The sequence below is a fragment of the Elephas maximus genome, chromosome 18 (genome assembly GCF_024166365.1).
Source record: "Elephas maximus indicus isolate mEleMax1 chromosome 18, mEleMax1 primary haplotype, whole genome shotgun sequence".
Lineage (NCBI taxonomy): Eukaryota > Metazoa > Chordata > Mammalia > Proboscidea > Elephantidae > Elephas > Elephas maximus.
This window is the reverse complement of record NC_064836.1, coordinates 45,005,014-45,023,407: the sequence shown is the minus strand read 5'-3', so window position 1 is coordinate 45,023,407 and position 18,394 is coordinate 45,005,014. Positions and strand designations below refer to the sequence as shown.

Here is an 18,394-nt window from a genome sequence, read left to right as displayed (position 1 = left end):
CAACTGACAACAACAGTTCAAAATAGAAAAATTCCTGAATAATGGAAAAACAAATAATATAAATACATTTCCATGCAATTTGGAAATAGATAGATCATTAAAAAAAAGATTATAAAAGCATAGCTGCATGATCTTTGAAACAAGGCTAAGACATAAGAGATTTAAGAAGTATCCGTTACATGCATCGCACCATCCATTCCTTTCTTCTCATTTTCTTTTCCATTGTCTGAAGATTTTTTTTGATTTCCATGGTGTCTTCGATGTCTCATTCTCTAAGAATCTTTCCCAGGTCCCACACTCTTTAAGAATCCTTCCCAGACTCCACAACTCTGTATTAGAAACTCTCCCATGTGCTCATTAGCATCGTGTGCTTTGCCCAACCTTTCCATAATATGATTATAGGAGCTTATTAAAATTGCCAAATTACCTGGCATTATCTCCCACTGGACTCTCAATTCCAAGAGGATAAGAACTAGATGTTCCTTTACTTAACTCAGTGTTTGACACATACTAAGTGATCAACACTGATTGAGAGAAGGGATATTCTACTTAACTGGGACCTGTGTAGCTCTTTATAGGAGTTCCTGGGTGGCACGAATGGTTAAATGCTTGATTACTAATTGAAAGGTTGGTGGTTCCAATCCACCCAGAGGTGTCTAAGAAGAAAGACCTGGCACTATGAGTCAGAATTAACTCGATGGCAGCTGGCTTGGTTTGATTTAATTCTTTATAGCTTACACAGACAGTGCCTCTTATAAGGCTCTTTACAACTTTTTCAGTTCATCCATGTCATACATGAGGAAGATGGAGCTCAGGCAGGCTAAGTGGCCACACACCACAAATGGCAGAGTGAGAAAAGCTCTTTCCTAACTTATTTTATTCAACAGATCTATGTTAAGCATCCTCTATGTGCCAGACTTTGTGTCAGAGCTGGGAATCCAAAGATAAAGAGGGCGTGACCTCCTGAAGCTGTCTGCCTAGTCAGGGAGGTAGACTATAAACAGTAGTCATCATACAACGCGCTAAGAGCTTTGACAGATCAATGCACGCTCTGCTATGGGATTTCCAAAGAAGAAATAAATGGCTCTGCATATTAAATTCCCGATTTTATTTTGTTTTGTGATGTTCTTTTAATACCCTTCCGTGTCTTAACGTTTAGTATATAACCACCCTAATTCAAAAACAAGGTAGGCAAAGGCCTATACTAGTTAATCAGTTTAAGTAGAGCAATAGTATTTCTAAACTAGTTTACATTATTGTTCATATTATACACTAATTTAAATATCAAAAGAAAGTCTGTATAAAGCATAATTCCTGGTAGTTTTCAATGGCTTAATTAGAAAAATCATTATCACTGTCATTTATGTAACTTGGAATCCTAAGATAAATCTCAAGAGAGAATTACCGTAAGCACATTACAAGAAGAGATGAGTAGAAGAACTGGGGTAGGAGTGCAATATGGCAAGACGATGGCTTAGCGTGAATCAGGAACTTGCAAGAGTATTCTAGAAAGCAGCTGTGTGCTGAGTTTTGATCAGAAGGCCCTTCTGGAAAAAAAAAAAAAAAAAGGCGTTCATTCTGCTATTTTTAAAATAAAATAAAAAAATTTTTGCTGGCTGAATTAAGGGGTTTATTTCCCTTTCCGCAGTTTTTAAATTTTTCTTCAAAGACAAGGAATTAGCCATGGAAAATAATGCCCTTTAATGATAAATGTTAATAAAATATTTTACAGAGTGAATAAAAATAGGTAAATGCCAATAAACAACAGGAGCCTGTTCGCATTATTTAATAATCACCGAGCCATTCAGACTCCGAAGCAATGAAAATACTGTGAAGAACGAGTCATGGACGTATCAGGAGACTATCTGCTAGTCCTTTGAGGGAAGGGGCCGTGCCTTTGTAATCTGTGTATCCCCAGTGCTCAACATGGTGCCTCACTCATGACTGAAGGGCTTCAACTCTCCCAACTCAGGGTTGCATTCTTTAATTTAAAAGTAGAGAACAAAATTGAAGAAAGGTTGGCAGTTTGAATCCACCAGGTGCTCCTTGGACACCCTGTGGAGCAGTTCTTCTCTGTCCTGTGGGGTCATTATAAGTCGGAATAATCTCAATGGCAACAGGTTTTTTTTGTTTTTGTTTTGGTTTTGGTTTTGGTTTACACCAAGTATAAGATGCCCTGGTTTGCTCGATGGTTAAGCGCTCGGCTACTGACCAAAAGGTCACAGTTCAAATCCAACAGCAGCTCCACAAGAGAAAAAACTTGCTGATCTGCCCCCTCAATGATTTCAACCTAGAAAACCCTATAGGGCAGTTCTACTCTCACCTATATGGTCTCTGAGTCAGAATCATCTTGATGGCACACAACAACAAACAAATGTGGATAAAGTGAAACTCTGCTTTAAAAATCTAATTCCAAAATCCTAAAAGCAAGTAGTACAGGAACCCTGGTTGCGCAGTGGTTCAGTGCTCGGCTGCTAACCATAAAGGTAGGCAGTTCAAACCCACCAGCCACTCCTCGGCAGAAAGATGTGGCAGTCTGCTTCAGTAAAGATTTATAGCCTTGGAAACCCTATGGGGCAGTTCTACTATTTCTTATAGAGTCTGAATTGACTCGAAGGCCACAGGTTAAGAGCAACTAGTAGCCAGTAATTTTGTACTTGGGAACCCACCAAGTGTTTAAAAGTATCTGCCTCCTACCGGGTGGTGCAAATGGATAACACACTCGACAGTGAACGGAAAGTTTCGAGGTTTGAATTCACCCAAGCGCACCTGGGAAGAAGAACCTGGTGATCTACTTTCAAAAAACCAGCCGCTGAAACCCCTGTGGGGCAGAGTTCTACTCTAACATAGGGTCCCCATAAGTCAGCGTCAGCTTGATGGCAGCTGGTTGTTGTGGTGGCTTCCTACTGAAGCAGCCAAACCAGTGACAGTGGGCAGAAGCCAAGAAGGGAGAGCCACCCCTTTCCAGTATCCCAGGAATGCACACTCAACGCATTCCCGGAGCACCTCCCCTGCTGATGACTTTATGCAGTCTAGTGGCTACCCACCTCAAGCTGCTCTGTGTAAAAATAAAGAATAAAAATTTAAAAAAGGGAGAAAGAGAGATGCTTTCCTGGATTTGCCAAGTTGCCCCACACTGGTAACCCTCCCCCTTGTAATTAAAGAAAGAAAGCCATAGCCCACTGTGAAGAGGTGAAAAGCATGTGCCAAACATTTCTGATAAAGGAAATGGAAAGGTCAGCAGGGATAACTGGAGTAGTCCACATTGAAAGAAAAAAACAAAACCAGAATTTTCTACATATTCTTCCCTTCTGGTCACTATCAATAATTCTTTGGTTAAATCTCCAGCTGACCGTTCCCAGTTGACTACCCCTATATTCCTGGTTTAAGAATGGAGGAGGAGGTGTTTTAACTTAAAGCTACCCTTACCTGTGGCTTGGGGGCCCTGGTGGCTCAGTTGTTAAGCATTTGGCTGCTAACCAAAAGGTCGGCAGTTTGAGTCCACCACCTACTCCTTAGAAACTCTATGGGCCAGTTCTACTCTGTCCTATAGGGTTGCTATGAGTCGGAATGGACTGAACGGCAACTGGTTACCTGTAGTTTGGTGGTATTGAATCAGCAGATATTACAGTGTTCATAAACCATTTGCCTGGCTACTTACTAATCAACTGCATAAGGAAACCCTTTTCACCCTTGATGACCAGAAGCAGTAAATCAGCAAAAGTGGGCTATTTACAATACATCAGTAGTTTATACCGTTTTGTAGATACTTATACCCCTCAGGGAGTTCTAGAACTTCATATGTATGTAGATGACTTCCTCCCCCTTCCTTTAATTTTTGTCAGTATCAACTATGTACTTCTTAGCAAACATGTCATAAAACTTTAGCAAAATTCTAAAATTAAAAAATGAGCCACACAGAACTAATATTTCTACTTTAATGTAAAAAAGAAACAAACCCATTGCTGTCGAGCAAAGTCTAATAATTATTGGTATTTAGTATGATTTACTTATCCTTATGTATTAACACCTGCTATAAAACAAACTTGGTCACGTTTTCACCAAAAGGACACCAGGCTTCGATCTTCTTTGAAAACAAATCTCACATTCCAGCTTCATATTCTGTTGTTGTTATTTGCTGTCAGCTTGGCTCCGATTCATGCGACTTCATGTATAGCAGAATGAAACACGGCCCAGTCCTGCGTCGTCTTCCCGGTCACTGGCATGTTTGAGCCCATTGTCGTGGCTGTTGTGGCAGCTCGTCTCATTGAGGGTTTCCCTGGTTTTCTCTGACCCTCTGCTTCACCAGTCATCATGTCCTTGTCCAGCAACTGGTCCGTCCTGATGACCTGTCCAAAGTGTTTCTAAGGAACATTCTGGTTGTATTTCTTCTAAGGCTGATTTATTCATTTTTCTGGCAGTCCCTGGTATAGTCAATATTCTTCACCAACACCACAATTCAAATTCATCAATTCTCCTTATGTCTTTTTATTTTTTTCATTATCCAGCTTTCACATGAGTATGAGGCAATTGAAAAGACCATGGCTTGGGTCAGGAGCACCTAGTGTAACATTGCTTTTCACTAGGACTGCATATTAACCTGAGGTCATAATGTTGCTTTTAAAATCCCTCTCTTTCCTAAATTGTAAAAGTAGAAGATATGGAAGGTTTTGTTTGCCTCACAGCAAATCCTAGACATATTTTGATCTTGCTTTTAAAATCAATCATTTATGTAAATATTTATAAAATATTTTAAAATAAGTGTCTTTTATCGGTGCCTGCTATGTCACTTTCTATACACAGTAAATTTCATACAAATTCTGGTTACTCAGGTTTTTAAGATGTTACTTTGTAATTCATCCATGATATGAGATATGATCAATAAGTCAGGTTATTTTTATAGATCAAAAGCTAGAAATAAACTTCCCTGAAATAGCTGTGTTTCTGTATACCGTTCTGCCAGTAAGAAAATGTATGTCCCTGGATATTGTCTGGGTGGTGTTTTCCTAATTCTGGAATTGACTCAACGGCACTGGGTTGAATGCTATATAATTCTGTTTTCTTGACTATATTTCAAACTTTTGGCATTTTTAATTTTCATCATTCTCAGAATAAATGAAGTCTTAAGTGTCTTGCCTTTACTAATTATAGAAAATATAACAATTTGCAGTACAGACCCTCAAATGGAAATTTTGTGGGTCAGTAGAGGAGCACCAATGAATTAGGAGCGAATTTATCTGCAAAGTTCTGAATAATATTTTGGTAACTATTATGTAGCTTGTTAGTCTAATAGTTCCCCTGTATGCAGTTACCAGGGAAGATTCTTTACCAGTCATCCCTACAACCTCGTTTTCCCATTTGCACATGATTTTCAAACCTGAATCCCTCTTGGGGAAGGGAGTACAACATGAAGGTTTTTGAAGAAATAATATAGAGACAAGAGCTAAAAAGTTTAGCAAGTAGAAAAATAAACATATTTTAAGTGTTCTAAATACTGTAATTTAAACGTCAATATAGTCATTGTATATGTTTAAAATTGAACACTAAAAGAGTGAACGTAAACTTTTATTTAATTATAAATGTTTCAACCTAAAACTACAGCTATTGAAAAGTGCCTAAAATATATATAATTAGTCAGGAAAGAGTTACATTTACGGGTGAACTTTATCCTGTACCGTCAGACTATGATGTCTGTGGTTAAACATTTTGTAACCTAAATTTTTACAAAAGAATCTTTTAAAAATTTAGGACCTTTCATCAAATAGAATGTCCTTAATTTTATTATGGATCCCACTAAATAATTGTTTTAGGTTCTTTTCAGTGACCATTTTTATTTAAAAGGCATTTCGTTGTTGTAGTTATGTGTCATCGAGTGGATTTTTGACTCCTAGTATCCTTATGTGACACAGTAGAATTGCCCCGTAGGGTTTTCTAGGCTATAATATTTATGAAAGCAGATAACCAGGTCTTTCTCCTGCAGAACTGCTATGTGGCTTCGAATCCATCAACCTGTCAGTTAGCAACTGAGTCCTTAACCATTGTGCCACCAGGGCTTCTTAAAAGTCTTTATAAGGGAATACAAGTGAACAAGTTTTTAGGGTATTTAAGATGATCCTGAGCTTTTTGTTCATGTTAAATACTATAAGCTTATTAAAAAAATAGGGGTGAGGAAACCCTGGGGTGTAGCAGTTAAGTGCTATGACTGCTAACCAAAGGGTCAGCAGTTCGAATTCACCAGGCGCTCCTTAGAAACTCTGTGGGGCAGTTCTACTCTGTCTTGTAGGGTCGCTATGAGTCGGAATTGACTCGATGGCACTGGGTTTGGTTTGGTTTTGGTATAGGGTTAAGAGTTAGAGCTGCTAACCAAAATTTTGGCAGTTCGAATTCACCAGGTGCTTCTTGGAAATCGTATGGGGCAGTTCTACCCTGTCCTGAAGGTAGGGTCACTATGAGTTGGAATAGTCTCAACGGCAACGAGTTTGGTTTTTTGGTTTATAGCTTTACAATGTTGTGTCACTTGCCAAAAGGTATATTTCCTACTTTTCCTTTTCTCATGTAAAGCTTTAAAGAGAGAACCCATATCTTTTAGAATATGAAATGTACCTATCATGCCTCATTCCCTCTCCTAAGGACTGACTCAATTTTAAAAATGATTTTTAATATCTAAGAAATGAAAAATTATGAGACCATGTTGTAAAAAATGGTCAATTAAAAGAAAAATTATTTTTTTTGTGTGTGAACTCAACACCTTTCACCTCAGATTTTTTTTAAGTCAAGTTTAATGTATACTTTTAAAAAAATCAAGCTTTACCTTGAATTATTAAAATTAATGAAAGGCTCCCATATTTTTCAGATTTCCTCCTCTTCAGAGTTCTAAGGGGTTTACTCTGAGACCACTTACCCAAGCCTTAGCATTTTTGGTGTTCTTATTTTCTCACTGGCTGTTAATACCTCCAACACCGTGCATCAATACTGGGAAGTCTTCCTTGAAATGGATAAGTGTAATATCCTCAACTTTGCTTACTAAGTTTTTCCTAGGAAAATGAATCCTCCATATATATATATATATATATACATATATATATATATAATTTTTTTTTCCCTGTGCATCTTGCCTCCATATTTGGGCAAGAATCATCTTGCCATTAATTTGTTGTTCAGCTAAATGCAAGGAGGGTGCCACATTTTGTATCTCTTGCAAACCAAGAAAAAGTATTGCCCGTCAGAAAACATTTGTTAAATTTTACTCTACTTATTTCCTTTGTGTAGTTCACCCACATGTGTGAAGGCATGCCAACCTTCTTTAGTAAGATCAGTTTATAGGTGAGGCCCAATTTTAAATATCCTAAAAGGCACCTGATCTATTTGATAATACGCTGTCAGCACCCAGAGTTCCAAAGCATTGACGAAATTAAGTGTATGCATTCAGTATTGAAAGAAAGGTAATTAAAAGCACCGAGAAACTGCTTTGAAGAATACATTACCACACGGTGGCACAGCCACGTAAATATGATACCACCATCTTATGGAATATACAGAAAAGGGGTGACTCTTGTGCCAAATAAACATTCTTCAATTAACACTTCACAATATGTGGTGTGAACTTTCCTAGTCTGTGTTTACTCATCCTGAGGCTGCTACTTTTAATGCCTCAAAAACTGTTGCCTATATATTTTCTCCTTCTGGAGGATTTTGGGGTGAAGGGATGAGGGATCAGATTACAGACACATTTCCTTCTTGACTCATTCTAACAAACTAAGCAAAGGGAAATGAATACCAGAAAGAAGGCCTTCTTATGGCAAATTAAGCATTTGTGTAAATAGAGGTTAGAGAGGGCTACAAGGAACCTACTGGCATAATCAGCTCTTAGAATTGGAACGTATAGTACTTATTTTGAATTCTGTAATTACGTTACCCATATATGAAAATTTTCTATCCAGGATGTTTTTAGTCATAGATTTTAGGAGAAAAGTCACCATAGTATTGTATCGTGAGGTCTTGAATAGGCATCTTGACATTTATTTTCTATTTGCAGAGAAATGACAGGTTTCCAAAATGAAATAGACTGTTACTCATTCTGTCCCTTTTGCTCGTGGAGGATTTGTTCTCTTGTTTATTTGTTTTGTCTGTACTACTCTTCCTTTTTTTTTGTTTTGAAAGAACGCATATTCCTTTCAGTATTTCTATGTACTTTAGTGAAATAGTCCATCTCGGTTCTGAATAATTATGAATAGGCTTGTATGTAATTCTTCAAAAACTCTTAATGCTCCAATAATTATGTCTTTTTTTTCCATATATTTATATGTATTCTGAACAAAGAAGAAATACTATTCTTAGTGTGGCTTAAATTACTTTGCTCCTGTTTGCTCAGGAGGCCCAGTGGTGCAGTGGTTAAGCATTCAGCTGCTAACCAAAAGGCAGCAGTTTGAGTCCACCATCAGTTCCCTGGAAACCCTATGGTGCAGTTCTACTCTGTCCTCTAGGGTCACTATGAGAGTTGAAATTGACTCGATGGCAACAGGTCTGATTTGGTCTATTTCTTCAGGAATACTCATGCCTCTTGGGCCAACCAGAAGTCACATCACTCACTAGTCTGCAGACCTCAAAATGCAAGGATTTTATGTATTAGTATAAGGACATATTTCCTTCACATTTGTTAGTAACTACAGTGAAACCTCTGAAAGCCAGAACTCAACGGGACTGCCTTGTTTTTCCAGGTCTCACAACTTTTGTATCTCTCCTTTTGGTGGAAAATATTTCTCTGACAGGCTTCCACGTTACATAGGTTCCAGCCTTGGCAGGTTTTACTGTTTTTCATAAGCTTATTTTTCTTTTCCAGTATCTATAACTTGAATGATCTCTTTTTGCTTACATTAAATTCACAGTCATGTTTCTAATGCTGATGTTCTAATAGTTAAGTAATTCTTTGGGGCTCAGATTTCGGCTTTGATTAGTCCAACCTAGACTGTTTATTCCAGTTCAGTGTCATCCCACCCCCTCTGAGCTTCCTTTTAGGTGGTGGTGGCAGCGGTCAGTCCAGCCTCACGCAGGAGAAATAGGGATGGGCTTGGCAGATAAACCCCTCAGTGAGTCCACACCATGCCATGTTAGATACTTGTTAAGTCGCCTGGTTGTTCCAGCATAGTTAGTGTGATGCTTTTTGAACTATGGGCAGCTGGCCTTTGCCTTGATACATATATTACCTTTCTCATCATTACTGGCATTTTCTTTTCCACTTATTATTTCACTGGAGAGGACAGAGGCTCTAAATCAGCCCTAACTCATGGTGACCCCATACAAAATGTAATAGCAATTTTGGGGATTATGGCACACTAACCATGTCTCTGATATAGAAAATTCTCATATTTTGAGGTCTAGCTATCAAACATCACTTAAGTATTAGTTGAAAGTTTCCAACAAGGAGACTGTCTTGGTTATCAGGTACTGCTGTAACAGAAATACAAGTGGATGGCTTTAACAAAGACAAATTTATTCTCTCACAGTCTAGTAGGCTGGAAGTCCAAATTTAGGGCATCAACTCCAGGGGAAGGCTATCTTTGCCAACTCTGGAGAAAGATCCTTGTCATCAATCCTCCACTGGACAAGGAGCTTCTCTGTAAAGGAAGCCTAGATCCAAAGGACACACTGTGCTCCCAGCACTGCTTTCTTGGTGGTATGAGGTCCCCCATTCTCCGCTTGGTCCCCTTTCCTTTTATCTCTTGTAAGATAAAAGGTGATGCAGGCCTCACCTCAGGGAAACTCCCTTTACATTGGATCAGGGATATGACCTGAGCAAGGGTGTTACATCCCACTCTAATCCTCTTTAACATAATCTAATCTTGCCTTATTAACCACAGGCAGAGATTAGGATTTACAATACATAGGAGAATTGTATCAATCACAAAATAGAGGACAACCACACAATACGGGAATCATGGCCCAGCCAAACTGATACACATATTTTTGGAGGATGCAGTTCAATCCATGACAGAGACCATTAACTGTTAGCTTTAAAACTTATTGCCACTGAGTCGATTCTGACTCATAGCAATCCTTTAGGACAGAGTAGAACTGCATCATAGGGTTTCCAAAGCTACAAATCTTCATGGAAGCAGACTGCCACATCTTTCTTCCATGGAGCAGCTGGTGGGTTCAAACAGCTGACCTTTCCTTTAGCAGCCGAGGACTTAACCCCTCTGCCACCAGGGCTCCTTACCTAGAAGTAAAAATATTTTTTTCAAAAATATTATTAGAATAGGATATATTGGTTTTAAATTTTTTATTTAGGATTGGGTTTAATTCTTATATGAGTAATGTGTTCATTTTATCAAGGCTAATATCACGAGAATGAGGGAAGTGGTGGTCCCATGTGGGGCCTTGCGTGTGGGAGACTTAGATTTGATTCCCGGCTAGTTCACCTCATGCACAGCCAGCACCGGCCTGATGGTGCTGGTTTGTGTGTTGCTATGATGCTGAACTGATTTCAGTGAGATTCCAGACTAAGACAGACTAGGAAGAAAGGCCTGTGACCTACTTTGAAAATTAGCCAAGGAAAATCCTATGGATCACAACTGCCTGGTTGACTACCGACCCTAGGGTTGGCACAGGACCAGACAGCATTTTGTATGTATAAAGAGAAAGAAGTGGAGAAACATTATTGCTTGAAAAAATGATCTAGCATACATTTTTAATTACTGTAATAAATTGAATCAACATTTGTTAGCAAAATACAACCCGAACTACAACTACCTAACTTTAGATAACTGGGTAAAATTAATAAGGTGTAGGGTTGCTATGAGTCAGAATCGACTTGACGGCACTGGGTTTGGTTTGGTTTGGTTATGGGAAGTAAGCACTAAAGTTTTGAAAGAAAAAGAGGCAGTCACAAAATCAGGTCTGGTGAGTGAACCATTTAGAATTTGGTTAAAAGCATCTGTTCTGTAGATGAGTAGTGGGTGATATGGAGGTTGTCAGGTAAGCTCCAAGTGGAATAGGCTATAAATTGGTGAAATAGGAGAAAAAAGAGCGTGATCAAAATGTGTTTTGAATCTCATATGTTGCTAAATTCTGAAGCCCTTAGTAATTTCAGCATTTTTTGTTATTATGTACCACTGTTATTTCTTGCAAACAGACCATTCTGTCAGTTTTCTTCGCCATCTCTTATTCTTTTAAAATAATATTCAACACCTTTTGTGCTTAATTGCAAAGAAAACTTGCAGTTTCTGTAAATTCTGAAGTCAGTGGTTTTGAAGATAAAGCAAACCATTCTGATAAAGGAACACAAATTCCTGACATAGTCGAAGTATGTAAAAACTCTAAAGTGTTTGAATCCCCCCAAAACGGTAGGCACAGCTTAGGTAACTATCCTGAAAATTAAGAAGTCAAAAACTGCCTCTTTGTTTAGAAATTCTACTTGCATGATTTGTTCAAGATAGCCCTTTTGTGAAAAGGATTTTGACTGTAAAGAGTGAATAAATGAATGAATAAGCATTTTTTATTGAACAAGCTTGGCTTTGTTCTCTGACTGCTCTTCCTTTGTTGTTGTGATGTATGCTCCCAATTCATGCAATGCCCAACATATTTTCCTTCTCTTTAAGAAATATCCCTTAGTCAAATATTATTTGGAGATTATTATTTTCACTTCTAAACAATGTTACATATATATTCGATATTTTCTTTTTGTTGACAGACATCTATTTTGAAGCATCATCTAGAATATCGATAAAAACCTTTCCGAATACCCTCAAAACCCAAAAACCAAACCCATTGCCCATGGAGTAGATCCCAACTCATAGCAACCCTGTAGGACAGAGTAGAACTGCCCCGTAGGGTTTCCAAAGCTGTAAACCTTTATGGAAGCAGACTGCCACATCTTTCTCTCTCAGATCAGCTGGGAGGTTTGAACAGCCAACTTTTTGGTTAGCAGCCAAGCACTTTAACCACTGTACCACCAGGGCTCCTAAATACTCTCAAGGCTGCCTGAACAAGGGCTGAAGGGTAGCAGCTTCTGTTCCTTATTTTCTATATCCCTTCTATTTCCCCCACGTTTACTGAATGGAAGCCCTGGTAGAGTAGTAGTTAAGTGCTTCGGCTGCTAACCTAAAGGATCGGAAGTTCATATCTGCCAGGCACTCCTTGGAAACTCTATGGAGCAGTTCTACTCCATCATATAGGGTCACTGGGAGCTAAAATCGACTCGATGGTTATGGGTTATTTACTGAATGTTTTCTAAGTAATGGATAAAAAGAAAATGAAGATATAAAAATTATCTAAGATACATGGGCATGTACAACCCATTTTACCATCGTAAATTTGTTTATCTGAGGTTTGGATTAATTATTGCAGTCACAAGTCTAGCCCCTTTATTTGAAAATGCACCAGGCAGATAACCTCCTGTCTTAGTGAGGAAGCCCACCATTGCTGAAGCTCTTAGGAACGAAAGGAAATGGTGTACGGAAGAAACGAGTAAAGAAAGGACGTGTGAATATTGTTTTCCTGATTTGTTCACTCACCTCTTTTTGCTTTTATTTTTTTAAGGCCCATGGGCAAGTAGTTATTTTAAAATTTGTTGTAAAGTTGCCTTTTCAAAGGAGTCTAAAATGCCTTTTATATTTTTCATTGATATGCAAATCTAAAACTTCACTGGAAAGCATATGTAAATTAAGGTGGCATTATTAGAGTTTGAAAATTTTTTGAACTCAAAATGGCTGAGTCCTCAGATCATGAAAATTCCACAAGTCGTCTGTATTTCTTTGTAACCTCTCCTGACCTTGTACACCTCAATCAGTGGAAGAAATTCAGATTTTATCCTTTATCTTTTGCTCTGCTTCAAAAGTTCCAAACTCAGCAACTCTGTCACCTTGTTCCAGGTGCATAAAGTCAAGTATAAAAAGTATTAAAAAAAAGAAATATCTTTCTTTCTTCCACTTAACAAACTTGCTTTTAAGAGTAGCAGGTAAAATAATCCCAAATCAATCTGTTACATGGAAATGTTATTTTACATTTATATGGCATTTTTTGTATTCATTGGGCTTAACGTTGCAAACTTGACCTTCCATTCCAATATGGCAGCTTAATACTTTTTCAGATGAGGAAGGTTAAGTAGCCTGTCTGTATTTACATGATGAACATGTTAGAATTCAAACTCATTTTCTGAGTTTTAATGCATTCTGCTTCCCTCTTCTTTTTAGTTTAATTTCCCCAAATTAAATTCTCAGAGTTGGAGTGCTGGGTGCTTTGAAATTTTAATTTAACAACCTGTTGCCATTGAGTCAATTATGACTCATAGGACCCTATAGGACAGAGTAGAAATGCCCCATAGGGTTTCTAAGCAGCGGCTGGTGGATTTGAACTGCCAACCTTTCAATTAGCAGCCGAACTTTAACCACTGCACCACCAGAGCTCCAAATTTTAATTTAGACTCCTGAAAAACACTTGTTTATGATAGACTTATGCTTACTTTTCTGTGATTTAAGTGCTTGTTTTCAAAAAGTTTTAAAAAATGTTAGAAACGTAAATGAAACAAGAATGTAAAGTTAAGCCTCTGAACTGGTAGGTTTTTTATTTTGATAAAATCCTCGTGGGAGTTCTGGTCCAATCTTTGATATCTGAGAACATTTGTCCTCTGGAACAGACATGTGGAATATGTCTCTGGAAAGTGGCGTGTTATTAATGTTCTATTTTATTGTATATCTGTAGACTATCACATAGGAGAGAATAGAATATTTTGTTGGTATATCCTTTGAACCTTAAAGTATTCAGTGGCTACTTATGTCACAGGTCTATAAGATAAAGAAAAGTCTAATCTCAGCCTAAGTTTTTGGTCATATAATGTGTAGCCAGATCAGAAATAGATGGATAACAAAATGGTTGAATAATGAACAGATGGGAAAATGAATGAATGAATGAACCTTATAAGCAAAGGCTTTAATGAAGTCGTATTAAATATCATGATTCTGTGTGTGATATATTGTGAAATACAAATAAAAAGCACTTTCTCTAGGCTATTAATTATTTGGTTATGCCAGAGTTATTCAACTACCTAAATTGTTATGACCTTCTCACATTGAAATGTTATCCAAAGGAGAAAATTCAAACGTAGGAACATGATGCCTGGACAAAAGTATTCATTTCAACACTGCAATAACCCCCAATTTGAACCCGTAGAAATTCTGAATAGTAGGGAAAAGGTTAAGCTAACTATGGTGCATTCCCACCATGATTTTTTTTTATAACTCCTATTTAAAATGAATACTAGAAAGAACATGGGCTTTGGGATCAGATAGACCTAGGTTTGAAACCTTCTGTCACTTCCAAACTATTCACAACACAAAGAGTCTCCTCGAATCTCTTTGCCCTCTCAGAGGTCCTTTGTAGGGTCCCCCTGACATGGCACAGACTGCCTATGGTGTTGTGTATGTTCAAGTGTGTGCTCTCAGAAAGGCCGAATCTGTTTTGAGAGGTAGTCTGACAAAAGTTGGAATCGACTGGATGGTAAAGGGTTTAGTTGGTTTTTTTTTTTTTTTTGGCCTGACGAAACACTTAAGGAAGGGATTAACTTTGGGATCGGATAGGCATGTCAAATTTTAGCCATGTGCAAGCAGTGTGGTATTTGGTACATTAATTAACTTCCTTTCAAGCTCAGAGTCTTTATCAATAAAAATGCAACTAATTATACCACTCACTTCATGGGATTATTATGATGAAAAAATAAGATAATGTATACCAGCACCAGGCTAGGTAGGGATTAGTTGTCTAAAAAATGGTAATTATTAGTGCGCTTGTTGTTGGGTGGTTATGCTAAACTAAAACTCCTACAAAAAAATATTTTAAGTGTTCATTTTTGCATAAATAATGAAGTCCAAATATGACATTAAAGGCTGTCCATTACCATGTCTAATCCACCTACCTGGCCATATTTTCTACCAACATTCTTTACATATACCAACATTCTCAACACAGCAGCCTCCTGATCATCTCCCAAATATTGCCTGAATCCCCACCTTTGAGCATTTTCTCCTGATCTGCCCTCAGACCAGATTGCTTTTCTCCTTCCTCTAGCTTTGCCTATCGAGCAATCCTTCCCATTCTTCCAGCGTCAACTCAAGTGGAGCTTCCTGCTACAAGCCGTCTGTAAAGCACTCAGTCTGAATTGTTTCTCTCCCCTCTGTTCCTACAGCACATTGTATTTAATACTATGGGTCACATTTCCCATGTATTATAATTTTGTTTGTTTGACTCTTTCACCATATTTTAAGTTTTTTGAAGACAGAGGCCATCTCCCCTCAGTTTACTAATCTTTTTGTACATAGTGAACATTCATAAAATGTATGTCAATTTGAACTCAAAATTTACAGAAAGCTTAGAAATGACCTTGTGTAACTCCTCTTGGTAGGTGTGTGCCATTTGAAGTGCCCACATGAGTGTGATTTTTCTCATTTTTACATATCACATTTTTATTTACCCGACATTGGCTCTAAAAAGGCAAAAAATATGGGGATACTTGACCCCAAATCCCTTTTCCCTCTCTTCATTTTAATTAAATGCATAGATGGAAGGTTTATGGGTACAGTTATATGCGTGTAATTTTCTTTCTTCCTAGACTAGTTGATGGACCTAATCTACTATCTAGATTACAAAACTGGAAAATTTGTAATACTTCAAGATATTGAAAGATAAATGCATTTGATTGACATGGTAGCTTTGAAAAACTTGTGGATCTCTCAGAAAAAGAAAGAATCAAGAGATTGCAAATGTAATGTTTTACCATTCTTTCTTTAGAAAAAGGAGAAATTTTTGGTCTTAAATTTCACTAACTGCAGAGGTGGGTGGTGAGACTGGGGAGAGAAAAGGCCAAAATTTGACCCTAAACTGAACTTCAGCTGATCTTGAAGCATTCCTAATTCTGGTCTGTTAAAAAAAAAAAATTCTATTTTGAGCAGGCTGGTCTATAACTTCACCCATTAATAGGTAATGTCAATCAGGTCGCTAAAAACAAGAAAAGTTTCTTCTGTCTATTCCTGATTTCTTGATTTACATACAAAGTTATGGACCATTTTTATAAGAAATAACTCTCTGTGTGACTGAAAAGTTCAATTAAATTGCAAAATTGTATGTATGTATATAATTTCCTTCTTAAGGAATTTATACCCAAATTAATGGCTTGTTCTTTCTTGACTTAGAGAATTAGATAAACCCTTGAAATAAGCATACTAAAATGGTTAATGATGTCACCTTCTTTCAAGGAGCCAGTACATTTGATAACCCACTCAAACAATCAAAATGGTCTAAATGTAATCTTCTCTTTTTAAATATTCTGATTGCTTTCACTAGGTATTTTATATTTAATAAATAGTCACATTCACTATATAAATGAATCCAACCAAGATCCAACTCTGTGTAAAGAAGTGATTGGATTGACAGTCTTTGGCAAAGAAAACCCATCAGATTTTTAAACTGTTAAGGTCAGAGTAGATTTTCAAAAACATTTTTTCCTGATCATATCAAGTGGTGAACGCAAACTTTAAAGTTCTCCAGTATTTTCCAAGTCAGTATAAGATCCAAGCCAAGCCAGTTGCCATCGAGTCAATTCCGGCCCATAGCGACCCTGTATGACAGAGTAGAACTTGCCTGTAGAGTTTTCAAGGAGCAGCTGGTGGATTCACCTGCTGACCTTTTGGTTAGCAGCTGTAGCACTTAACCACTATGCCACCAGGTCTCCAATATAAGATCCAGTTTTCTTTTATCAGAAATGGAAAGAAATTATTTAAATATTACATTACTTTCTTTTTAAGAGCTAAATTAGTTCACATGTAATCTTAACTTGGAAACTTTATTTGACTTAGAAAAGTTCTAAGATAAGTGTTAAACATCTTGTCTTATGGGCCCCTTCCCCATTTCACCTCAAGTTGCTTCTTCAACCCCGTCTTACAGAATTCTCCTTAAATTCACCTTTTATCCAGTGATACTGGACTTCTCACTCTTCCCTGAATATGTACTTTTATTGCTTTCTATCCTGCTAAGTTTCAAACCACTTATAAACATGTAAAATTCTGCCATTTTTCCTTGAAGACTGGATCATATTTGTGTACCATTTATAAATAAAATACATGTATAAGAAAACATATAGCTATTATAAATAAATGCTACCTTTATTATTAAATGTGATTATTAGGGTTTAAAACTCTTAACTAAATAACAATCCAATATAATTATTTAGGATAGTTTAATGGTCCACCACCACTACTGCCAGTTTCAGCCCAGTTGATTTCTGACTCATGGAGACCCCATTTGTATCAGAGTAGAACTGGGTCTCATAGGGTTTTCGTTGGCTGATTTTTTGAAGGTAGATCACTAGGCCTTTCTTCCAAAGTGTTTCTGGATATATTTGAACCTCCAGTCTTTCAGTTAGCAGCCAAGAGCATTAACCCTTTGCAATACCCAGGGACTACATTTTAATGGTAATTATACTGAAATACATATTTTTAAAATTTATGTTGTTACTATCTTAACTTCTAGCCCCAAGGAATTAAAACTATTGTATTTATTATTATTATAATGACTGTTATTATCACCAAAATATGTTACTTTGAACCTAATGGCTTTGAAAGATTGATGAAATGACAGTAGTACTTAAAAAATGTCAAACTAACAAAGATTAGACTGGATTATAAGACATAAAATGATCTCATGAAGAGAGTGCTTCTTAGCTCAAGATACATAAGACGAAATGGGCAACTCCTCTCTGGAGGTGAGATCAGAAGGCAGAAAGGGACAGGAGCTGATTGAATAAAAAAAAAAAAAAAGTTTTTTTTTTTTTTTAGACACTGGAAATCTGAGGTGGAAAGGAGGAGTGTGCTGTGTCATTGTAGGGAGAGCAGCTAGAGTCACATAACAATGTGTGTATAAATTTTTGTGTGAGAACTAACTTGAAGTGTAAACTTTCACTTAAAGCACGATTTAAAAAAATCAAACTAATATTAACTAAATTCTTTAGCATAAAAATTCTTTAGCATAAAAAGAGCAAAATATGTTCACAAATAGACATGGAATACTTGCCTAGTGTATACTGTTTTCCCTTGGTCTACTAGTTCAAAACTAGATGTGAAACCCAATTTTTAGTTAATGAAGAAGAGTGAGAACTGGCACATATTTTTAGAGTTTAACAAGCTTATGATGAAATAGATATAGATAGAGTTGATTTTCTAGAAAGTTTTCGTAGCATATATTGCAAGGGCTACACAGTAAATATTTATTTTATATTTAAAGTATCAAAATATTTATTTTAAAACATGTTTATTTTTGTAAATAAAGGTACAAAGAAATGGGTAAAATGGTAAAAGAAATCAAATTTTAGTAATACTAAATTAAGTCATAACTAAATTAAGTCACTGTG

The 18,394-nt window shown here is 37.0% G+C and overlaps 1 long non-coding RNA gene across 20 annotated transcripts in view; it reads left to right on the top strand.

Moving 5' to 3' along the window:
• Positions 1-18,394, top strand: part of LOC126061472 (uncharacterized) — a 597,975-nt gene that overhangs the window by 566,541 nt on the left and 13,040 nt on the right. For 16 of the 20 annotated variants that reach the window (XR_007513795.1, XR_007513786.1, XR_007513794.1 and 13 more), the window contains one exon: positions 1-18,394. This exon is cut by the window's left edge and continues 26,889 nt beyond it. The exons of the other annotated variants lie outside the window; for them this stretch is intronic. This is a non-coding gene — a long non-coding RNA (uncharacterized LOC126061472). 20 annotated transcript variants of the gene reach the window in all.